General features: G+C 49.4%; 1 long non-coding RNA gene across 1 annotated transcript; it reads left to right on the forward strand.

Moving 5' to 3' along the window:
• The first annotated feature begins 22345 nt into the window (after positions 1-22345).
• Positions 22346-25279, forward strand: LOC147343756 (uncharacterized). Its single transcript, XR_015156401.1, has 2 exons — positions 22346-23581; positions 24965-25279. It is a non-coding gene; the product is annotated as an uncharacterized LOC147343756 (long non-coding RNA).
• Positions 25280-25769: the final 490 nt, after the last annotated feature.

Consider the following 25769-nt stretch of genomic DNA (forward strand, 5'->3'; position numbering starts at 1 on the left):
TCAGCTAAAAGGCAAGTCACCCCCACATCCTCCATTATCCTCTGTTAGGACCATCTAGCCCTCAGTTTTCCCCTCTGACAAATAGGTCACACGGCAGGAACGGCTTTCATGATGAGAGCCAGGGCCTTGAGGAATCAAAGAAATGACCGAATGCCAAAAGCGAAGATGTCCCCTGAGGATGGTTAAACAGAGGGGACCAGACTGAGACTCAGAGAGGGGAAGGAAGGAGGCCAAGTCCCCGAGCTGTCAGGGCAGAAGGGGACCCACGCCCACCCCATCACCCAGGCTTCCAAGGCTCAGTGCTGGGCTCCGCCCACCTACTTGCCCCGCCCCGACCTGGAGGAGCAGCAGGAGCAGGCGAAGCCTTGGCCCTGGTGGGGAGGGGAGTGGTCCTCTTGACCCCCAGCCAGGGGCCTCCCTCTACCTGGAATCCCTGCCCCCGCACCCTCCCCCCAGACCCCCTGTCTGGGTAAAGGCTTCCACTCAGCGTGTGTGTAACTCAGAGCCACATGACACTGAAATGCTAAGTGAAGAGCAATTAACTTTTGCTTCTGAAAACCCACTTTAGCTTTCCATAACTCTTTGGGGGCCATTTCAACTAAGCCAAACCTCCCGCACATTCTCCCTCAGCAATAAATTACCTTCCTGGCTTTAATTAGCTGCCGCAGTGCAAAACGGGCTGGGTGCTGACGTGGCGGCTTTCCCCCCGGGTCCCATTCTGTCACACAGACTCCAGGAGACGGCGGCCGCGGGGAGCGGCTGGGCTGCCGCGGCGGGGACGCGGCCGCAGTGGACGCCTCGCCTCACCTGGCCGCAGGGTGCGAGGGGGCGGCCGGAGCCGGGCGGGGGCTGAGCGCTGCAGGACGCGGAATCGGCGCCGGGTGACGTGCTCCCAGACTTGTCCTCTCATCATCGGTCCTTCCTTCATCCAAGCTGCCCCTAAACACATGTGTACACACACTCCACACACATGCACACACTCACACATACACACACACTCATATATACACATTCATACACACACACACATTCATATACACATACACACACTCATACATACACACACACATAAATACACATACACACACATACACTCATACATAATCACACACACACTCACACACATATACACACTCACACATACACACTCACACACTCATACATATACACACACACATACACACACACTTTATACATACACACACACATACATATACACACATACACACACACATAAATACACATACACACACATACACTCATACATAATCACACACACACTCACACACATATACATACTCACACATACACACTCACACACTCATACATATACACACACACATACACACACACTTTATACACACACACATACATATACACACATACACACACACTCACAGATATAGACACACACATATACACACACATACACACATACACACTCATACATATATGCACACGCAGACTCACACATACACACACATGCATACATACACTCATACATTCATCCACTCACACATACACATACATACCCATACACTCATACACATACATACACACATACATATACACACAAAGTCACACACACACATACACATTCACACACACTCACACACACACACACACTCACACACTTGCTCCCAGGTATCCAATATCTTTATCGGCCTTATCATTTTTGCTTATGGATAAATTATTGACAGAGCTTAATATATAATATATATAATATATTCTCCCTGGAAATTCTGCTATATAATTGTGAGCTAAGCTTGAGTCCAAATGAATAAATCTCTAAGGATGTGATTCTAGTCACATCTATGGGCTGGAAATGGTATTGGCTGGGTAAGCAAGAAGTCAGAAAGCACCCTCTGCATCCCCAACATTACTCAGAGCCCACGAGTAAGATCTGAGGTCCTGCTTCTGACCACAGGTGTGACCCTCAGCGAGTCCCTTCCTTCTCCGGTCTGGTTGCCCTGGACAGCTGTGATGGGTGGGACCCCTTTGGCAATGCTCTACGAGGATTCTGACAGTGAGTCTGTGTGCCTCTGTGTGTGTGTGTGTAGCGAGGTGAGTGGGGAAGACCTCGGTGCATGCTTGTTTGCTTACGGCTCCTGCTTTCTTCTAGAATCTACCATCTGGGCCAGAGGTAGCATCAGAGCCAGGGCCCCAGGCTATACCCACACACCCCATCCCTGGGAGCTGTCCCCCTGCCCAGGGGAAAGGACTAAAGCCCCTTTCTCTCTCCATGGAACACAGTTATGCTAATAGTCGTTTCTCCCCCAGGGCTCCACTCCCAGCTTTCACTTCCTCTGACAAGCATCACCTTCCCAAGCCCAATTACAAGCTGCCTTCTTCCACCCTTCCTTTCTTGGGGGAAATATTTTTTAGTAAGAAGTCCAAACATGAAGCCAGCAGCCAGGCCCTGCTTGTCGGGGCGTTGACAAGCGGCCGGCACAGCCTGGGCTCTGATGAAGCCTGCAAGCTCAGAGCCCACCCAGGGAATCTCTCCTGATTCACCCCTCACCACCCAATTAACAGGCAGCCTGGCAGGCAGGTTCCCGGCCTGTCACGGTCGCCAGACACGCCACCCCAGCCCTGCCTGCCGGCGCTGCCCGAGTCTGCTGTTCCCAGCCTGTCACACACCCCAGCACCGGGAGGTGAGCAGTTCCCACAGCCCAGGGAGGGCACAGCCCCCTACTCCATCCACCATGGAGGTGGGCTGGGGCCAGAGGTGACCACATCCACCTTCCTCGTCCGTGATTGCCGGGCATACCCGGAAGGGATTTGCAGCAGAGGGCCCTCCCACTTGTCTCTGGAGACACCCGAGTGTTGGGTCATTTGGGAATCGCAGGAAATGGACACAGGGTCCTGCTCAGAATGAAGAATCTGATGGGTCTCTCTGAACTGAATCACCACTGAATTCCCTGGGCCAACCACCTACACTCCCACGGCCTCCTCCTCGGTTTTGTCTCTAGGAAAAGGGCCCTGGGCTGAGATTCTGAAAGTGCCTCCCAGATTCAATTCCTGCCCCAAGCCATCCCGGATAATGAGATGGCAGGCTTCAGCCTTCACAGGTAAGTCCCCTGACTGCCTTCTGCTGCTCTGGCCTCCCTCCAGGCACACGCACCAAACTCACACGGCCAGGCCACCTGCAGACACCCAAGCCCTCCGTAACTGCCCACATCTTCATAACTACTACCTATTCCGTGATCTGAGTTAGGAAATCTCGCTCTGGCCACTATCCCTTCCCTGGGGAACACCCAGCCCCTCTGAGGCTAACCCTTTGTCTTCCTGAACAGCTGAGTGGTGCTGGCTTTGAGACTTCACATGGATGGAGGAAACCCACCCATCCACGCTCCTCCTAAAGCAAGGGTGCCTTCTACATACACGTTGATGTGAACTGTGCCTCTGGGGTGGGACAGCCCTGCCCCATCCCTGGGCCAGAAATCGATACTCCTGTGCAGCCACTGTTGACTTGGTACCTGCAGGAAGCATCGCTGCCCTTTATCTTCTCCTTGCATCTGTCCTTTCAGCACCTATGACAAAGTACCAGAGCCTGGGTGGCTTATAAATAACAGAAACTGCTCACTGTCTTCGAGGTTGGGAAGTCCAAGGTCAAGGTGCTGGCAGATTCAGTGTCCACTGAGGGTTCACTTACTGGTTTGTGGACCACTCTCTTCTCACTGTGTCCTCACATGGCAGGAGGGGTCTCTTTATAAGGGCACCAATCTTAATCATGAGGGTTCTACAGTCATGTCCTAACCACCCCCCAAAGGCCCCACCTCCTAATGCCATCATCTCAGGGGTGAAGGTTTCAACATATGAATTTTGAAGGGACACTAACATTTTGTTTAGAGGCATCGTCCAGAGAGAAACCCGCTCTCCCTGGCTTTGGCCATATCCAGAGAAGGCTGAGCAGGATCACACGCGCCCATCCTGGAAACAAGCACATCATATGGGATACGATACCTCAAAGTCAATGTGAGGCAGGGAGGAAAGAAAGTGGACTCCACTGACAAAGGATAGGGTGAGGATACAGGCGTGCTGTAGTCCATGGGGTTGCAAAGAGTCAGACACGACTGAGCATCTGAACTGAGCTGAGGATTTGCTTGCTTGCTTGATAAGTCGCTTCAGTCGTGTCCAGCTCTGTGCAACCCCATAGATGGCAGCCCACCAGGCTCCCCCATCCCTGGGATTCTCCAGGCAAGAACACTGGAGTGGGTTGCCATTTCCTTCTCCAATGCATGAAAGTGAAAAGTGAAAGTGAAGTCGCTCAGTCGTGTCCAACTCTTCGAGACTCCACAGACTGCAGCCCACCAGGCTCCTCCGTCCATGGGATTTTCCAGGCAAGAGTACTGGAGTGGGTTGCCATGGTCTTCTCTGGAGCTGAGGATACAGAATGGTAAATGAGGCTAGGTAGGGACTACCCTGGTGGTCCAATGGTTAGGACTCCACAGTTCCACTGCAAGAGGCACAGGCTCAATCCCTGGTCAGGAAACTAAAATCCCACGTGTCAAACAGCACAGCCAAAATAAATAAATAAATGAACTCCTAAAAAGCAGGGACTGTATCTTATTGGTTTTCCTAGTCCTAGTATTAAGGATAGTGACTAGTGAGAGTGAGCACTCGAAGAACCTTCGCTAAATGAGGGCGGGACAGGAATCAATTTCTATAGTGTCTCTTCCAACATCTAAGCACTGGAAAGACTTAGTACATGTTCATAAAGCCCTCTTTAGGCTATGATGCCTCATAGGAAAGAAGAAAACAGAGACAATGCTACAGAGGGAGAGACCAAGAATAAAGAACGATGTGAACATACTTGGACATATCAAAAATCCTCTCCACCTCGTACCACGGAGTACGAGGCATTTAAACCATTTGAACCACATGAAGCAACATTCAACCCTGAATATTCATTGGAAGGACTGATGCTGAAGCTGAAGCTCCAATACTTCGGCCACCTGATATGAAGAGCTGACTCGCTGGAAAAGACTCTGATGCTGGGAAAGACTGAGGGCAGGAGGAGAAGGGGGTGACAGAGGATGAGATAGCTAGATTGCATCACCAACTCAATGGACATGAATCTGAGCAAACTCCAGGAGATAGTGAAGGACAGGGGAGCCTGGCGTGCTGCAGTCCATGGGGTCACAAAGAGTGGGACACAACTTAGTGGCTGACCAACAACAAAGCAGCTCTAGGAAACCATCACGTGTTTCCGAATTTGCAAAATGGTCCTAATAGTGGGCAAGGAGAAAGGGGAGGAAGAAAGCAGGAAAAGAGAAATGAACTCTTTCAAACCAGTCGCTAAGCTGCAGAACTCACCAATATATAACCTTTCATTTGAATGTGGCCACGTCCCCTCTTGCAGATGGGAATGTAAAGTGATGGAGATAAATGGAAACAAAATGCCAGCTCCTATCCATGGCAAGGAAGAATGTATATCAAATTCATTAATTATGATCCAATTTGTGCTTGCATGGTGAGGGATAATCATTTGCCATCAAAGAGATGCCCTTCCTTTATTAAAGCCACTGAGACTCTCAGGAAGTGCTCAAGGGTTTGAAATTCTATATTTGAATTTCACACATGCTTTTTACTGCTGGGACCAAAACTCAATCAACACTTGGTAGTGCTGACACTGACATTCAAGCCACAGGGGTCTTCACTGCTTCAGGACAGACCTACAGATAGGGCTTGGTTAGGAAATTTGCTAATTTGTTCTTCTCTGGATCTGTGTGTGAGTGTGTGTGTGTGCGCGCAACACATGCATAAGCCTATATCTATTTTTTTTTAATAGAGCTGAGGTAGAAGTAAAACGACCCTAGCCAACTTAAAGAAGGGAACAATTAACCTCATCTCTCTTCAGTGTCCAGGGCCCAGCTGCCCAGGAGTGGAAACCATGTCCTCACTTTTATCTCAAAGCCAAACCAACATAAACATGTTGCTAAGAGACGAAGCTTCTCTTTCAACTCCAGACCCAGGCTTGTGGTCCATGCCCAGACACGGGCTGGGTAAGAAGCCAGAGCTCAGAGATTATTATGCTTTTCTTCAAAAAGTCTTCAGCAGAGCTTTGATTCTGATTTGCTTTTTCTATAACTGTCTTTTACCCTTGGATTCAGGCTGAATCAGAGAAAGTCACTGGATTTCCTCACTCGGCACACCAAGTGCTGAATCAAAGCACATTGAATGGTGTTGACGCCATAGGATGGAATGCAGTGATCTGGAACACATGGAATGTAGTTTGGAAAAAACCCTCCTGCTATCCAAAAAGACCTTTCCTTTCCTGAAGCTTCCCCACTGCCAGCAAAGGGGTTTCCACAATGTATAGCATGTGGTAGCTTAGTTTATTGTTTGTAGCATATATAGTCTAACATACTATGGCATATAGCATAGTCTACGGCACATGAGTCTATAGGCTACTTGGCTAAAGGCCAAGAAATATCTATTTCCCTAAAATGCAATTTTCATGTGCAAAGATAATAATATTGAGTCCTCTCACAACCTAAGAGGGTACTAATGTTATTTCCATTTTATATATGAGGAAATCTGGCCCAGACAAGTGAAGCTCAAAATCTGAAGCTAGGGACTTCTCTCGTGGTCCAGTGGTTAGGACATCACCTTCCAATGTGGGGGCTGCAAGTTCAATCCCTGGTCAGGGAGTTAAGATCCCACATGCCTCATGACCAAAAAACCAACACATAAAACAGAAACTATATGGTAAGAAACTCAATAAAGACTTTTCAAATGGTCTACATCGAAAAGAAATTGTAATACATTAAAAAATAGTTTAAAAAAAAAAAGATCATGTAGCCAGTAGAGGCAGAGGAGGAATTCAGAGTTTGCCCTCTGGGATTGAACTAGGTACAGGCAGGCAGAGGCTCCAGCCTCCCTGTGGAAGATTGTACATAGGGCACGTCTTCTCAATCCCCAAGGACCCGGGAGAGCCATAAATGCAGTACCGCCTTCTTAAATTACTGACAGAGGAATTTCCTCCCTGTGACTCCTCTTGCTCTGGGGTCAAGCATCTGCGCTGCCCTTGGAGCTCCCTCACAATGAGACAAGGGCAAGTTGAACCACGTTTAACAGAAGGGAGGCTGAGGCACAGAGAGACCCAAGCCCTGGAATCAGGACTCCGGGCCCCTGGCCCCAGCCCGACCCCACCCCACACCCCAGGGCACGGCCCTTCTCCCCCTCCTCCCACACTGGGCCAGCCGGCTCCAGGGTCTGATTGACAGGCCTCGACTTCTGGGATACAGGCTTTCAGATAGCGTCCTTGGCACTAGGTGGCTGGGAGCGGATGGGCAATGCGGGGAGGGAATGAGGCACAAGGCCCTTTCCAAAAATAGAGCGAGGAAAGTCCCAGAGAGTAGGTGGAAAGTCACAGGGAGAGGGAGGCAGTGGCCATCCGGCACCAGACCAAACAGAGAGAGGACTCTCCCAACAGCACGTCCAGGGAGGCCCCGTGGGGACCAGAGCACCTCCTCCACCCCCAGTTTAAATTACCGACACGTCTTCCCAAACAGCATCCCGACTCCCTCCTCCCAGCCTCACAAGTGTGTCCCAAGGACAATGTCTAAAAGGCATTTTCTGAGCCGACACTGGTCTTTGGCTTGCTTTTTCTCCCTTCCTCCAACTCCCATTGACACTCCTTTCTGAAATTGCTAAATAGGAAAAAGTAAGAAGAAGCATTTATGTCTCCTAATGGATGGGACGTTCTGCCTCCACAACGTCTCCTCCTGGTAAGCACGGTCCCCGGTCACGACTGTCGTTCACCCACCACCCCAAACGTCTTAACTCCACCTGCCATGTCCCAGGTTCTGGGTTCAATGCTTGTGAGGATACAAAGAAGTACTAATAGAAAACAAAGGCACTGCCCTGAAGAGACATACCATCTACAAGGAAAGTGTGTTAATACTACCCCTGCAGAGAGACCATTAACAGCTATGCTCTGGTTTCCCCTCTGAGTCCTTTAGCAAATCACACATACTGTCTCATTAGGGCTGGGTGGCCGGAGTTGACCACGCTTGTGGAGGACAATGACAGCGTGCTTTGAACATCTCTCTTGTGCCAGATTTCAGGCAACAAGTTCAACAGATACTCACAAGGTCCCTGACTCCATTTTTCAACAGAAGTCATGTTGTCTCCAAGAGGAATGGCACAGATGACATCAAGAACTCCCCACCATCCCCCAGCCAGTGAGAGCAGGAATGGGATTTCAATCAAACACCCTAGAATGGGGTGGACTTACCCCTGAGTAGTAGAGAGGACAGTGGAATCACAATAATAGTTGAATAAATCCTCCACAGTACTTACTGAGCTCATGCAAAAAAAAAAAAAAAAACCAATGTTTAGACTGATGTTGTGAAGGGGACAATCACTTTGGAGAGCTGTGTGGCAGTGCGGATCAAAACTGTAAATTCAGGACTTCCCTGGCGGTCCAGTGACACGTTTGACATTCCCAGTGCAGGGGGTTTGATCCCAAGTCGAGGAACTAGATCCCACATGCCCCAACTAAGACCCAGCACAGCCAACTAAATAAATATTTTTCAAAAAATTGTAAATGCATGAATTCTGTAGGCCAGAAGTTTCATTTTTATAAATGTACCCAACTATACAAGGATGCTCACAGAAGCACATAACAGAAAAAAGCTGAAATCAATCTAAGCATCCATCAATCAGTAACAGGTTAAATAGACTGGTTTATGCATAAAGTGAAATATTAATTCGAGGCATGCATTAAAAAGAATGAGGCAGGACTATGGATACTAACATGAAGGCATCTCCATAAAACGTATTTCATAAGCAATCCTGCTTATGCTTTAAAGCATTTTGTGTATAATGTATGCATACATATAAGCATATCCATGCTTGAAATGCCTAGAAGACACACGAAATTGTTAACAATAGCTACTGGTAAAGAGGAGGTGAGGAAAGGGAGATTTTCTGAATTATTTGGATTGCTTTTGAGGACTCTGTCTTAAAGGTTTTAATAGCAATTCTGCAGGTCACTCAGTTACACCTGTTGGAGAGAAGTCCTTCAGAGGAGGTACTGAGAACCAGAAACCAAAAGACCTGCCCTCCAGGAGCCAAGGGTCTCAGAATTTGAGGTCCTCCGTTGGGGCCTGCAACTGCCTGGGTAAGTCACACTGACCCCTTACCTGGTCCTTTCTTCAAGAGCTGAGGCACCTGAGAAAAAGTCAAAGATGGTGGGCTCTGATATCAGCACACACAGATCTAATTCTGGCTTCAGGACTTTGTAGGGAGGACTTTGTAGGGAGGGTATACCAGTCTCTCTTTGAGCCCAACTTTCCTCATTCATAAAATGAGGGGATGGGGCTACAAACCCCACCACCACCACCACACCACCACTGCATAGGCTTGCTGAGATGGTTGTTGGTGCAAAGAATGTCAAAGTGTGATTTAAAGATCAGGCTAGAAACTGACAAAAGGAAACTAAGTCATTGACTGGGACCTCCCATGGGCGAGGCTGAGTTATCAGAGGCAGTGGTCCTACCCCAACACCGACCCCACCCTCCCCTTCCACACTGATGGAACAGTGTGATGAAAATCACCCTGTGCTCATGGGCTCTGCAAAGAACATCAGCCACTCCTGCAATTCCAAACCCAAGGGCTGGGACGGTGCGTCCATTGAAAATGACCCCAGCGTCAAGGGCCTGCCAGCAATGAGTCTACTGCGGCAGCCTCGAAATCCCCAAGTAAATATCAGTTCATTGGTTTGTTGATTAAAATCACAGATAGCCTTTCTGATGGCTGTCCAGAGACCCAAGGAGCTGAAAAAGCAGTGAAACGACCCAGGAAGTCTTCAGCCGCGAGCCTCCGTTGATTTCCTAAACTCGGTTCTTTACTCACTGCCTCCCTTTCCTCTCTTTCCTTCTCCAACCACTGCCTCCCGGTCCCCACCACAAGTCAACCCTCCCTCCATCAACAGAAATTCACTCCCTTAAGAGCACCCCTGGGCCAGAGGAAATAATCATTAACTTAATGGGCTGATATAATTACATTAAATCATGAAGATAAGAATATAGACTTTGGAAAAAGAAACTCTGAGTTTGAATTCTAATTCCACCGCTTATTAGCTGAGTAATCTTGGATAACCAAACCTCAGCTCCCCAGTCCATCGGGGTTGGTTATAAAACAATTCACACAGTTCAAAGATGAGCAAGGGAAGCTGCTATGCAACCATAACTCACATATGTCAGTAAAAGAAAGTTGAAAGTGAAAGTATTAGTCATTCAGTCGTGCCCGACTCCTTGCCATCCTATGGACTGTCGCCCACCAGGCTCCTCTGTCCATGGAACTATCCAGGCAAGATATAGGAGTGGGTTGTTATTTCCTTCTCCATGGGATCTTCCCGACCCAGGGGTCAAACCCAGGTCTCCCGCATTGCAGGCAGATTCTTCATCTGAGCCACGAGAGAAGCCCAGAAGATAGTAAATACTATTATCTAACTTGGGAACTGAAGAAATTAACACACACCAACACCACCACCATCTGCACCCATGTGACAGCACCACCAGCCAACACACACCCAGCACAGAAGCCAGCAGGGTCAAGTTCACAGACAGCAACCTGCCCAGCTGTCCAGCCCCCGCCCTCTCCCGAATCAGAAAGGCCCATGAAAGTTTAAAGCTCTGCTCATCACCAGCTTGAAATTCTTCATCATTATTGAACACGGAGCCCCCATTTTTTTGCCCTGGGTCCTGCAAATTATGCAGCCGGTCTTGACCACCCCTACAAAGACCCACTGACCAAAGCATTCTTGGAATGTGTTGTCCTCTTTCAAACTCTCTCCTCTGAGAGTTAACTCAAGCGGTGTTGGCCTGGAGAGCAGGCATGGAAAGGTCTTTCATTTGACCAGGGAGTGGAAGACGCTGATTGGAGTTAACAGGGCTTTGGTGCCGCTGCAGACACTCCCCAGGGGATGTAAGATCAGAGCCCTTTCTAGTCCCGGAGCCAGGTCAAGCTGGGAGTTGAACGCTTAAGCAACCTGGCCATAAAACAAACCCAGGAGGACGGTCAAGGTCGTCCACACCATTCCACTTTCTTCCTACAAAAAGCGTCTCAAGCAACTCCCTATGACCAGAACTTCAAGCGCATAGCTTTAGGGTATTTAAAAAAAAAAAAAGTTTGAGAGGACTTCCCTGGTGGTTCAGCGGTTAAGAATCCACCTTCCAAAGCAGAAGTGCAGGTTCGATCCCTGGTCCAGGAACTAAGATCCCACATGCCACAGGGCGACTAAGCCCATATGCCACAACAGGAATAGCCTGTGCACCACAACTACAAAAAAAAAAATCTTAAAAATTTTTTTAGAAATTAAAACAGGCTGAGTCTCCTTCAGTCTCTTGCCCTCCAAAAGAGCCACAGCCATGTGGCCAGGTAAGGCTGATGGAGATAAAGGGCTCTGAGAGCTCACATGTGGGGTGAAGTTCTGCAGGAAGGGCCTTGACAGGAGCTGGAACCTCAACTGTCCTTGGGGAGGGAGTGAGGAGAAGCTGGTGTTTTAGAAAGAGATGGTATAAGACAGCAAAGGGACAGTTGTGCCTAGTTTGAGGGAAATGCCAAGGAGAGTGGCCCTTGGAGCAGAAGGGCATGCCCAGTGGGGAGTTTCAGGAAATGTGACCAGATTCCTCCGGCAAGGCTAGCTGCAGAGGGTTTGCATACCAGCCAAAGGACTAGACTTGATCTCCTGGGTCATGAGAAAGCAGATTGCCCCCATGCTTGGTTCTAGAAGGAAAGCAGCCAGGAAGAATCAAAGGGCAAGATGGAGCCCCTGGGAAGAAGGCCCTGCCCCAGGAAGCATCTCTTCCTGCCAGATGTATGGGCTCTACCTGGAAGCCACCTGAGAGCCACGCGTGTCCCAGAAGGAGAGCGCCCCAGTCAGAGAGACCCCAGCTCTGCCCACAAGACATCCTCTCCCCACCCTGGGCCTCAGCGTCTTCTGCCTTCCTCTGGGATTCCAGCTGTCCTGCTGGAGAGACTCACCCCACTGTGGTCAGATTAGTCTACATCCAGCTACAGCACTTTCTGCATTCCTCTGTCACAGCCCCGGGTATCACAACCTTCAAACCAAAGTAGGGGACATAGCATATCACAAGTACAAATGTACTTAAGGAAAGACGATGAGACGGAATATGTGAAAGCGGCTTTCTCCCTTGAAAACCCAAGACCTGGGGTCACCATACTTAGCATACTGCCGGGACTCCATCAAAGTGTTTCTCACATCTGCCTCCTTCAACAGTGAGCTCTGACTTGACACTAGTCTCTGGCTGCCCAGTGCCTAACACAGGACCCAGCAGGTTTGACCGACAGATGGACTGATTGGCTGGTTTATGCCTCACCACCATTGCTAGTGGGTGCAGAGTCGAGTGGTACCAATCACTACTGAATGGATTTAAAAAGAAAGAGAAGGAGGAAAGGGTGGGAGAAAAAGAGGAAGGAACAATTTCCCACCTTCTCCTTCTTTCTCTTTTTACTTCCTCCCAAGAGAATGTCATCCTTCAGACTTTCATGTACTCTATGAAAACCTGTCCTACATACTTCACAGGATTGTGGGGAGAAAGACACAAGAAAAACCAGTATAGTAAAGCACTGTGTCACGTAAAGAATGCACGCTGAATGCACACTGTTGATAGGAATGTAAAGTGATGCAGCCATGATGGAAAACTGTCGAGATGGTTCAGATAACTAAAGCTAGAACTACCATATGACCCAGCTATTCCATGTTTGAATATTTATCCAAAGACTATGAAAAACATTAATTTGATAAGATATATGCACCCCTATGTTCATCACAGAATTATTTATTATAGCCAAGATGTGGAAGCAATTCCAGTGCCCACTGACAGATGCATGGATGAAGAAGATATACATATACACAATGGAATACTACTCAGCCATAAAAAAGATGAATGCTTGCCATTTGTGACAACATGGATAGAGCTTGAGGGTATTAGGCTAAGTGAAATAAGTCAGACAGAGAAAGACAAATACCGTAGGATTGTACCCATACGTGGAATATTAAAAAAAAAAAAAGAAAAGCAAACAAAATAAACACAACCCCAGAGAACAGACTAGTGATTACAAAGGGAAAGGGGGTGGGGAAGGGCAAAACGGGAGATAGGGGCAACTGGACTGCAACGGCGAGAAACTAAACGTTTGATGGCGAGCACAGTGTATCGCACACAGAAGTCAACATACAATGTTGTATGCGTGAAACTTACACAATATGATAAATCAGTGCGACTCCAGTTTTTTTAGAGAAGAGCTGTATGCAGGCGAAGACAACGCCGTAAGCACGTGACAGATGCCTTGTCTCGGCCACGGTGCACTCACCTTGATAACCAGAACTGAACAGATGAACAGGGTGTGATGAGGCCACACCCCCAGAGGCCATTGGACCGCTTCTGGCTTTAAGACCCCAGGAGCTCCAGCGACCTCTCCAACCTCAACATGCCCCATCCCACCACTCTGGTCCCTCCCATTAAAAGTTTGAAAAGTCCTGAAAACTCCTCTGCTGAGCTTTCTTTTAATTAAGCGCGCGCGCACACACACACACACACACACACACAAAAGAACCAGCCCTGGGTTTTGTGTGTTGTACTTTTGTTCTCGGGTCTGTTTGTACTTATTCAGAAATTACATAATTAAAAAAAATAATATTAAGTAAATGTGCACATCAGCCTGCCAAGCTGCCTGGGCCAACCTTCACTTGGGAACCACAGTGACAGCTCCTTTATTTCTCTTACTTGTTTTTAAGCACAAAATATGTCACACCTGGAAGTCATTAGCATAATTTTTACTAATTTATAGCTAATTACACAATTACTTTCCTATGAAAGGTTCTGGAAAGACACTTGAAGTGAGTTTCACCAAATCCAGTGGTGAGAAATTGCTTGAAAACATTTCGTTAGATTCAAACATTTGAAGGGGGGACACTCAATAAAGTAATTCTTTCCTATTTCAGAGTGTTCAAATATGACAAGGATGTAATTTCTCCGCAATTTGCAAAGCAGAATGTCTAAATGTCTCCGCTAATCCAATCCAACCGAAGATGGCTCTGAAAAGAGCCCCAGAAAGGAGTATTACTGAGGGCACCCAAGGCAGAATTTAGAAGACACAGCTTTGTGACAATCGGTTTCATGATGGAGCTGAAACGTGATGGCTCTTCCTCCAGGAGAAAATCAGTCATGGGACAGAATTGCAACATCTGGCCAGTATCCTGCTCGGCTCCTGAGAAATTGTGACTTCGAGAGGCCAGTGATGGATTCAAGACTTGCTGCTCAAAGTCAAGCTCCAGGATGCCAGGATTTGAGGGTGTCACGTTGTCTAAATGATGCCAAAAGAAACAAAAACACTCTCTCATTCATTCAGCATTCAAAAACCTAAGATCATGGGATCCAATTCCATCACTTTATGGCAAACAGAAAGGGAGAAAAGTGGAAGCAGTGACATGTTTTATTTTCTTGGGCTCCAAAATGACTGCAGACAGTGACTGTGGCCAAGAAATTAAAAGATGCTTCCTCCTTAGAATAAAAGCCATGAGAAAACCTAGACAGTGGATTAAAAACCAGTGACATCAATTTACCATCAAAGGTTCATATAGTGAACGCTATGATTTTTCCCATAGTCATGTACGGATGTGAGAGTTGTACCATAAAGAAGGCTGAACGCCGAAGAATTGATGCTTTTGAACTGTGGTGTTGGATAAGACTCTTGAGAGTCCCTTGGACTGCAAAGAGATCAAACCAGTCAATCCTAAAGGAAATCAACACTGAATATTCATTGGAAGGACTGATGCTGAAGCTGAAGCTCTAATACTTTGACTACCTGATGGTCAATGAGCCGACTCACTGGAAAAGACTCTGATGCTGGGAAAGATTGAAGGCAAAAGGAGAAGGAGGTGGCAGAGGATGAGATGGTTAGATAGCATCACCGACTCTATAGAAATGAATTTGAGCAAACTCCAGGAGACACTGGAGGATAGAGGAGACGGGCGTGCTGCAGCCCACGGGGTCACAAAGAGCTGGACACGACTTAGTGACTAAATAACAACAAATTCATTCAACAAACAGGTTTTAAGTCCCTGCTTGGTGTCCTGTATTCCATGTTACAAAAGGAACAATTCCTGCTTTTCCTATTTGTATCAGGAAGGGAAAAATAGGCCAATCAACCAACAAGTGTGCAAGGATTAGTGCTTCAGGTGGAGGAAGGCTCAGAAAAGAAGAACGGGAAGCAGTACCTGCCCTCTGAAGGCTGACGATCTCGAGACCAGAGGCACAGACAGAAGCACATGGCCCAGCCTGGCATCTCTCCAGCAATCAGCACCCAGTTGGGCGGCCTGGGCTTCCAGTGATGCCAAAATGGGAAGATGAGGGATGGGACCCAGAAGACAATGACCAAGAGGAAACAGCGGAGTCCCAACCCTACGTGACATGCTGGGGTGGGGGCCACGTCGATTTGGCAGAAGGTAAGAGCATTCTGACATGTCGGGGCCACCCAGAAGGATGATGGGGAGGTGGCAGGGTGGTGATGGGTGAAGTTTCCCAAATGCCCTCGCAGGAAAGGAGGTGAGAGAGCCAGGAGCACCCTTAAAGCCTAGAGACCAGCCACCAGGCTCACAGGAAGGCCCCTGGCAAGCTGAGTGCTGGCCTCTGTGTGTCCCAGGGCTGTATGTTTGGTGACTGTCAGCAGAAGGGAAGACTTATCAAACCACTGGGACATGTAGGAGAAGTTGAATGGGGTTGGAAGAATGAGCTGAAAAGATGGAAATGCCAGTGGTATATGAGAGCAGGAGTTCCCAGCAGGGGTCCTTAGGATGTAAAACATGTAAGACGTTACAATGATAAACAGATACGTACTGTATCTATGGGATTAAGCATTCATGCTCTGTTCACAATAGCCAAGACCTGGAAGAAACCTAAATGTCCATCAACAGAGGAATGGATAAAGATGATGTGGTGTGTGTGTGTGTATATATACATATATATATATATATATACACACACACACACACACAGTGGAGTATTACTCAGCTGTTAAAAATAATTAAATAAAGCCATTTGCAGCAACATGGATGGACCTAGAGACTGTCATACTGAGTAAAGTAAGACAGACAGAAGAGAGAGACACATTATATGACATTTCTTATATGTGGATTCTGAAAAGAAATGGTTTTTTGGGCTCCAAAATCACTGTAGATGGTGATTGCAGCCATGAAATTAAAAGTTGCTTACTCCTTAAACAGAAAGTTATGACCAACCTAGATAGCATATTCAAAAGCAGAGACATTACTTTGCCAACAAAGGTCCTTCTAGTCAAGGCTGTGGTTTTTCCAGTGGTCATGTATGGATGTGAGAGTTGGACTGTGAAGAAAGCTGAGCGCCAAAGAATTGATGCTTTTGAACTGTGGTGTTGGAGAAGACTCTTGAGAGTCCCTTGGACTGCAAGATCCAAACAGTCCGTTCTGAAGGAGATCAGCCCTGGGATTTCTTTGGAAGGAATGATGCTAAAACTGAAACTCCAGTACTTTGGCCACCTCATGCAAAGAGTTGACTCATTGGAAAAGACTCTGATGCTGGGAGGGATTGAGGGCAGGAGGAGAAGGGGACGACAGAGGATGAGATGGCTGGATGGCATCACTGACTCGATGGACGTGAGTCTGAGTGAACTCTGGGAGTTGGTGATGGACAGGGAGGCCTGGCATGCTGCGATTCATGGGGTTGCAAAGAGTCAGACATGACTGAGCGACTGAACTGAAAAGAAACAGTACAAATGAACTTGCTTACAAAACAGAAACAGACTCACAGACTTAGAGAACTAACTTATGGCTGCCAGCGGGGAGGGATGGGGGGAAATAATAGTTAGGGAGTTTGGGATGGCACGTACACACTGCTACATTTAAAATAGAAAACCAACAAGGACCTACTATATAGCAACAACAACAAAAAGTTCATGCTGAGGGTGATCAAGAAAAACTGTCTGAAATCTCTGGGTGGAGCTGGGGCAGGGAGAGGTGAGAGTCAAGACACAAGGGCTCAAGGTGTAAGTTTCCAGAGGCTGGGGCTCATCTTTCAAGGGGTCCCACTATCATCTCCCCATCTCCTTGGGGTTAATCACTGCTTCCCCCCCAACCACTGACCCAAACTGGCCTGGGCTGCAAGCACGGGCCCCATGTGAGGATTTGTTGGTTTATAAGTCAGCCTCGCCCCTACCTCGTGAGAGTTTTTCTGAGGTCAGGGGCAGAGTGATACCCAGAGCACCCCTGAAACACAGCCACACAGCAGGCACTGAACCAAAGAGCAAAGCCCAGCCAGATTGCTCCGTGATCTGAGGTCACGCTCCAAAGACCCAGGTGTAGGTGGGAATGAGGTCCTTGGAAAGTGGCCAGTGTCCGCCAGGCTCACCTCGAGGCTGCCGAGAGATTCTGGCAAAAGAACGCCGCCCGCCTCCCACCTGAGAGGGATGTTAACAGCTCACACTTGGCACATTTCTCTCTACTTTTGCAAATTACTTTCGCAGCCACCACCATCTGACCCTGACGAAAACCCTGGGAGGCAGATAGAGGAAGTCATTAACGGCTGCGCTCGGCGGCTTCCTCCACTCACTCAACAGGTACGCCGAGCACCTGTGGCCTTGGAGCCCAGATGTCCCAGCCGGGAAGACGGAGGCCGCCGGGATGCCAAATGCCCTGCCCTCGCCTGGCTTAAACCCTCCAGAGGGCACCCAGGTACATCACAAGCTAGTGACTGCTCTGACTTAACCTAAGAAGGAAAACAAAAGGCAGAGTAAGGACAGAGAAGCACAGTCCACTCTGCTCCTCCAAGGAGCAGGTACGACTTGACTGCCTGCATGAGTGTGAGCTGGTCAAGTCAGAGCAGACGGTGACTGCAGCCATGAAATCAAAAGACACTTGCTCCTTGGAAGAAAAGTTATATCCAACCTAGACAGCATATTAAAAAGCAGAGACATCACTTTGCCAACAAAGGTCTGTCTAGTCAAAGCTATGGATTTTCCAGTAGTCATGTATGGATGTAAGAGTTGGACTATAAAGAAAGCTGAGCGCCAAAGAATTGATGCTTTTGAACTGTGGTGTTGGATAAAACTCTTGAGAGTCCCTTGGACTGCAAGGAGATCCAACCAGTCCATCCTAAAGGAAATCAGTCCTAAATATTCATTGGAAGGACTGATGCTGAAGCTGAAGCTCCCATACTTTGGCCACCTGATGTGAGGAACTGATTCATTGGAAAAGACCCCAATGCTGGGAAAGATTGAAGGCAGGAGGAGAAGGGGATGATAGAGGATGACATGGTTGGATGGCATTAGCCACTTGATGGACATGAATTTTAGCAGGTTCCGGGAGTTGGTGATGGACAGGGAAGCTTGGCGTGCTGCCATCCATGGGGTCGCAAAGAGTCAGAGACGACTGAGCAACTGAACTGAACTGAACTGAACTTAGAGCTACTAAAAGAAAGCAAAACCCCAGGAGGCCACGTACCCAGCAGAGAGGGGCAGATCTGCGGGGCCTGGCTGCCCAGACCTCACTTCTTTTATATGTTTGTCTTTTTTTAAATTTTATTTTATATATTTTTGGCTGTGCTGGGTCTTTGTTGCTGTGCATGGGCTTTCTCTAGTTGCAGCCAGCAGGGGCTACTCTCTAGTTGCAATACAAGGGCTTCTCACTATGGTGGCTTCTCTCGTTGCAGAGCACAGGATCTAGTGCGAAGGCTCAGTAGCTGTGGCACAGGCATTTAGTTGCCCTGAGGCATGTGGGATCTTCCCGGACCAGAGACTGAACCCATGTCCCCTGCATCGGCAGGCGGATTCTCGACCACTGGACCACCGGGAAGTCCCAGACCTCAAGTTTTATAAACAGATGCCACTATGACTTCCCCGACCTGCCCATTTTCTGAGTAGAGACCTGGATCAAAGGAAAGGCAAGTGCACGCTCACCAAAGTACACACACACGCACACGCACACGCACAGGCACACACGCGCAGTCTGTTAACGCCTAAGGAAGCACCAGACAGGCAGGCGGGTGGGCAGCCCGCATAGCCAGAGCATCTTAAGGACAGCAGAAGGAGGGGTGGGGGGAGCCTGGGTTCTGATCCCCTGCAGGCCTGGCAAGCGCCCCTCAGAGGAGCCCGCAGCCCCTTCACAGGTACTGCTGCCAAGTTCCCCCTCTGAACAGTGTTTATGATTCAGCGGGACATATGAGACTGTTCTGAGATTTCAGAGTTGGCTGGCGGTTTCCTTAGAGGCAATCAAGGAAGCTTTGCCTGATCCGTGGGAAGGTCTGAATATGCAGAAGCCGGTAGCTCTCACTAGCACCCAAGCAAGGGCGTTGGTTTTCCTTTTTTCCTTCCCCTGCCACAGAAACCCAGATATTAATTCTTTCCCCTGAACCTCGACACCCCTGCTGTCTCGGCGGTCGGCGTTCTCCCTTTCATTCCACAGACGCTTCATTCATACTCTAGAGCCCTCCGCCTTGGAACGCCTCCTTGACCCTGAAAACAACACTTCCGTCAACGGTCCAGCGCTGCTTAACCTCACACATCCAGACACTGTGAGCCTGATATGAATGAATCCGAAAGATGATCGAGGGAAGTCTGCATGCCCCCTGCCTGTACTGTGAGCTGTGAGCGAGGGGCACGCTTAGGAGGAGCCTAGGAGGGGTTCTGGGTCTTTTACAGACAGGTTCTCTACTCTTCACTACAGTGAAGTGAAAGATGTTAGTTGCTCAGTCGCGTCCGACTCTGCGACCCCATGGACTGTAGCTGGCCAGGCTCCTCTGCCCATGGGGATGCGCCAGGCAAGAATACTGGAGTGGGTTGCCATGCCCTTCTCCAGGGGATCTTCCCGACCCAGTGATCAAATCCATGTCTCCTGCATTGCAGGCAGATTCTTCCCCAGCTGAGCCACCAGTACTTTTCACTATGGACCTACGGGCAAACTACTAGGGCTCCCCATTTCCCACGTACAGGAAACAGACCCTGACAGGTCCTGGATCTGGGAAGCTCACACAGCTACAAAGTGGCAGAGCGAAGATTCAAACCCTAGGCCGTCTGGCTCGAGATCTGGCATCTCGGCAAGGCAGGGTGATGCTTCCGGCTTTTCTCAGCCTGCACGCCTCGAGGCGCTAGCTGCAGAAAGGAATGCTTCCAGCAGGAATGAGCCTTGCCCCTGCTCCAGCTGACACACAAGGGCAAGGTGAAGGTCTCCGAGAATCGCAGCGGGGCCTGGCGGCAGGCGGGAACATCTCACCTGGCATAGGGAAGGCTATTTACGGCCAGGGCTTCTGTGCGGGACAGCTGGTGACCAGGGCTGGAGCCAGAAGCTGCACCCACCCCACTGATGGCCAGGAGTCATCAGGAGAGCCTCCCCTCCCTGATTCTGGAGCGAGGACCCCGAGACCGGAGCACCACAGCTGGTAGGGTGACTCATGTCAGAAAACCACCTGGTTAGAGGCTCCATCCTGATTCAGCTGAGAAAGACCCGTCACGAGGGCGCAGGAGACCCCCTCCTCTCCATGACCTTAACTTCACCAGGACAAGTTTGCCACGTGTGAGAAAGTCGGTGTCTGGGGCCGACCAATTTTTCGTGTGACCCTGTTCACCGCATAGTAAAAGGTACCAAGGTTTCAAATCCCGAAGCCAGGGTCCCAGGCCGGGCCTCCCTCTGACGGTGATAAAATGACTGTGATATTTTGGGCAACGCCCTTCTCCTCCCCTGGGCCTCCATTTCTCTACCTGACAAATGACAAGGTGGGGATGATGCTGCTTTGAAGTCTCCAGGTCTGGAAGTCTATGCTTGCAGGGGCTGCTCAGGGACAGCGTTTGTATTGAATACAAACGCCATCATGGGTTATCAGAGACGAGGAAAGACAGAAACAAAGGCTCAGCGAGACAGACAGAGACAGATCGGAGAAGGGAGGCTACCTAGCCAGAGAAAGAAAGAACAGTCTGGGAGTGTGGAGAGCCCCTGATGTAAGCACACTCTTGCCAGTATTGCTGGAAACAAATAGTGACAGATTGCTAACATGTTACAGTGAAAATTACCAACATGATGAGACTTTTGCACCATAACCGGCACCTCTTGTTATCCCATTAACAAAACTGATGAGACCAAATTGCTAATAGGAGCGACCGTTCATGTTGTATTATATCACTCCCGTCCTGCAGAGAGCACGCGGACCAAAGGGCCAATGAAAAGGTGTGTAGAAACCTCCCAAGAGCCAGTTTACCCAGGACAGATTTGGGGGAGGCCCTGGGAAGCCCCCTCCCCGCTTCCATCACATTTAGAAACACCCATATGGGATCCCAAGGCCTCTGCCACCACCACTCCAGATGCTGGTCCCCAGAACTGAGCTGGGCTGGGAAGGGCTATCCGTCATGACACGGAACAGGAACCGGTGACCTTTGCTAAGTACACAGGGTTCACTGGCATAGCCAGAAGGGGAGGGGAGAACGAGCTTGGCGATGGAGTGTCTCGGCTTGTCCAGATTCCAGCTCACCTCCATCTGCTCCTACAACGAAGCAATGCAGCAGACTCACCCCTGTGTATGGTGACCACCCCCCCCTCTGGCCACAGCTCCCGACAGCCAGGCCAGAGAGAGCCCCGATGCCTAGTTCCGTCATCACAGAGTTCAAACTGTCAGCGAAGCCCTGGGAGGCGTAAGGAGCAGGACACAGCTGGTTCTTGGAAGTCCCCGCCTAGACATTTGAAGAGGATCTTTCCTCTTTGGGCCGGTCAAGGATTTCCTGTTCAAACCCCACAGTCATCAGAGAAACCTGGATTAAGCATCCACTTGAAGCTCACTCCTCTCAAAAGAAAAACCCTCCTTACCATAGCCGATTCATGTCTGAGTTGTTGTTTTTTTTCCCCCCACCAATATAATCACTGGCTACCCCAGGCTCCCTGCCACCACCCCAGAAAGTGGGGCCCAGCTGTGGCTGCTCTCCGCCAGCTCCCCCCGCCGCTTCCCTCCACCAAGAAGTTCCTCAGGAAAGTAATTGGCCAAAGATTATTCTGAATAATTGAATGGCAAGGGCTTTTGTATACCAAACAGGGACTTGTCTTTGTCAAAAAGTCTTTACAAAGTACCCAAGTGCTGGGTGTCAGACAGGACAAGTTTTTTAATCATGTTAAAATGATTTATTTAAACGTCAAGCCATGTCACCCCACTTCCTTTCATTTTTCAAACTGTTTGTGTTTTTTCTGGATGATAAATTTATCTTCAGACAGCCTCAATATGACTAATTAACTTTGAAATATAAGAACCAGATGTGTGAGTTGGAGAGCTTTCTGAACTAATGCCAGACGGGCTGGTGGTTTTTTTTTTTTTTCCTTCTTTTCTCCCCTGCCTTTCCCCGCCTCCCCATCGTCACCCCCCTCCCCACCCCATGTTCTGTCTCCCTGCGGCCTGCCCTGAAATTACCAAGCAGAGACACGTTGTCAACTACACAGGATTATAGCACTCTTGCGAGCAAAGAGCACCCACTGCTTTTTCTCTGTTCTCCACTCATTAGCCTCTCAGAACCCCATGTTCGCCCTTTGAAAGCAACCCCAGCCCACCTCCCCGTGATGGGCAGAGCTGTCCTGGAGGAGGAACTGGAAAGTTTTCCCCACACCAGCCCGGGCTCCCGCCCATCCCCACGCTAATGATCTATCTCATGTGAAGCGGGAGCTGCCAGGATGCATTTGCCACATGAAAGGAAGTCCCCCTGCACTATGACACAAAGTGATTTCTTTTAAAGAGTCTTCCCTGTGAAGGGCTTCTCAGATCTGCCTCTTCCCTGTTCCTTTTGATGAGGGAACCAGCACACAGCACACGAGAAACCAGGGCTGGGGTGGAAGCTGGTGATTAAGTCTTTCAACTCTGTAAACTGAAGCGCTTCTCTGTAATGGCCCATTTGGGGGTTGGAAGCCACAGATGTGTGTGTGTGTGTGTGTGTGTGTGTTCCACTCTAAAGGATGGAATGGCAGCTCAAAATAATTGGGTGAGAGCGCACATGAAGACTCATTTTTCCAGGCGTCACGTGGCCAAGTTCAAGGGCTCTGAGAGGCATGAGCTGGGTGCCTCGATTTCCCCACGTGGCTGTGAAATCCTTTCCCATCCCATTTCTCCCCCAGAGGCAGGCGAGGGGATGTGAGATCACAGCTGCGAGAGTGTTTTGAGTGCTTTGAAAGTCACGTTATACATCCTAGGGGATTAGCGGGATAACCAGCCCTGTTATTATATCATCGTGACCGTGATGCTCATCATGCCTCTTAATGTCTGAGATTTTTCACCTGGGATAATCGCACTCGGCTTGGCAGCCAATGGAGTCAGTTCTCCTACACGCCAGGTGTCAACCTGGAAAGATAAACAGTGGACTTGAGTCTTGTCCTTTGCAGCCAGAGTGCGAAAAGGACCCCTTCCCAGGCCCAGGGAGAGGAAACCCCCGCTTGACACCTCGGACTCCACGTTGCTGGCAGAGAAGGACTCGGCCACCTACAAACACCTGTGCTGCTGTGGGAACAGAGGGCCGAGGGGAAGTCCCTCCACCTCCCTAGAGAGCAAGGCAGGTGAGAGGCCCCAGGAGGGTCCTTGGGGCTCCCTTTGCTTACCCGGTCTGCCTATTCTCGCTTTTAAAAGCCTGGCTCCCCTCTGTGGAGACAGAACAGGGATGCACCAAGCAGGCTGGACTCTCAAAAATATCATGAGCTGGGGCAGTTCCCCTTGGGTACCCATGCTTCCTCTTCCCCAATTCTGCCCCCACAAAGTACTTCTTTTCAGCCGTGTGTAACCCCACTCCCAGAAAGGAGGTGTCCTCGCCCTCAAGAGGGTTTGCATTGGAGCAGGCATTTCAGGGGGAACTCAGGAAGGAAAAAGAGGCCTTCAGTCATTCAACAGGCGGAGAAAGGAGGAGAGGGGTGAGGAGGGAGGGGACGGGGCAGGAGAGAGTGTGCCTGACGCTTCTCCGGTCCAGTCATGCCTGGCCTGATGCTGAGACAGCGCATCTCAGAGGCAGACAGATGGACCAGAAAGGGTGGGCGTGAAGGGGCAGGAGACCCCAAGGCGGTCAGGCTGGAAGAGCCCCGAGGCCCCTGCTGGGGCAGTGTGAGGGGAGACTCAGTGATGGATCAGGGACCGGGTCTCAGCACTGCCCTATGGGAGCACGAGGCCACCTCCTTTCTGAAGACATCAGCATCAGGCCTCCAGAAAAACTCGTGGTGAGTGGGAGAGAGAGGTGGTAGGAATACTGAGCACTACAGCTTTATTGGTGGCTCAGACGGTAAAGCGTCTGCCTACAATGCGGGAGACCCAGGTTCAATCCCTGGATCGGGAAGATCTCCTGGAGAAGGAAATGGCAACCCACTCCAGTATTCTTGGCCTGGAGAATCCCATGGACAGAGGAACCTGGTAGGCTTCAGTCCATGGGGTTGCAAAGAGTTGGACACGACTGAGCAACTTCACTTTCACAGCTTTATTGGGTACCTTCTGACATCCTGGGACAGACAGATGGACAGAGGTACACACAGCGAGATCATCCAGTGACAGCCGCCCCCCACCGGAGCTTTATCTCCACTGCAGCAGCACGAGCACCCTCCCCAACACCCCCACCCCAAGCAGGAGCCTTCTCAGAGCCCTGAATGTCCAGGGATTCCCTGGCTGGGTTCCTTCTACAGCACTTCTGCCTGCCCACCCTCCCCATTCCCTCCGGGGAAAAAATTCAGATAGTTTTCTGACTATTAATCACATTTCCCGCTGTGTCAAACTGAGATAATGATGGAGATGGCCAAAGCACAGGATCCTCAATTAAGTGACCAGAACCAAGTCTGTCTGGGAAGCGGGCAGGTGGGAAAAGGGAGGCCCTGGGTCCCCTGGGAGCCTGCTGGGACTGCCCCCGTCCTGCGGGTCCCACCTAAGACCTTCCGTATCCTCCTGCTATGTCCTCTCCTCAACAGAACCCTATCCTGCGTTGATGAGCCTGGAGGCAGCCCTGACTTCCAGCCAGGGGAGCCCACCCAGAACACGCATCCATGGCCATGGACCCACCCAGCATCCTTGGAAACCAAAAGGCCTGGGTTTGCCCCCCTTCCCCTGGCGGGCACCCCTGTCTTCTCCCACTGAGTGCACATAATAAGCAGAGAAACCTGACGCTGTTAACAGACAGCCGCCGTGATTCAGGGGCTGTCCGCCTTGATGTCTCAGAGACCCAGGATCCAATGGCCTGTCCCCCTGTCCAGCCCGAGATATTTAATAAAGTAAAGCCCTCGGGATCAAGAGGCTGCCACGGCCCCGTTCCTCCCTGCAGCTCACGCTGGAGTTCTTTAAAGCCTGACTCGCGTCTGCCTCCCTCTCCACAAAGCCTTTCATGCCGCCTCGCCAGACTGACATTTTGACAAGTTGCCACGAGTGACATCTGATTTGTACAAATTTCAAGACTAATAAATCTACCTGTCAAAGCGGAAACTTTAAAAGGAGCTAAGCCCAGCGGGTATAGTTTAACAGAACTCAAGTTGATGAAACTGTAGGTTGGAGAAATTATATCTGTCACAATCCACCCACATTAGTTCTGCAGAAATGTTGGCAACTGAAACGTCTTTCACGGGCGTTACCAAAAAGTTAAAAAAAAGAAATTTTTTTATTAAAAAAAATTTTTTTTAATCGAGAAAGGAGATTGTTAATACCCTGAGTAACAAGTAACAGTTCTATTTGTAAACTAATGAATTTGATGTATTTAGTTTTTAATTGTGTTGCCGTTGTGAG

This window comes from Bos grunniens, chromosome 27 (assembly GCF_055505025.1).
Source record: "Bos grunniens cultivar Pamir isolate PY7600 chromosome 27, Bosgru_T2T1.0, whole genome shotgun sequence".
In the NCBI taxonomy this organism is placed as follows: Eukaryota; Metazoa; Chordata; class Mammalia; order Artiodactyla; family Bovidae; genus Bos; species Bos grunniens.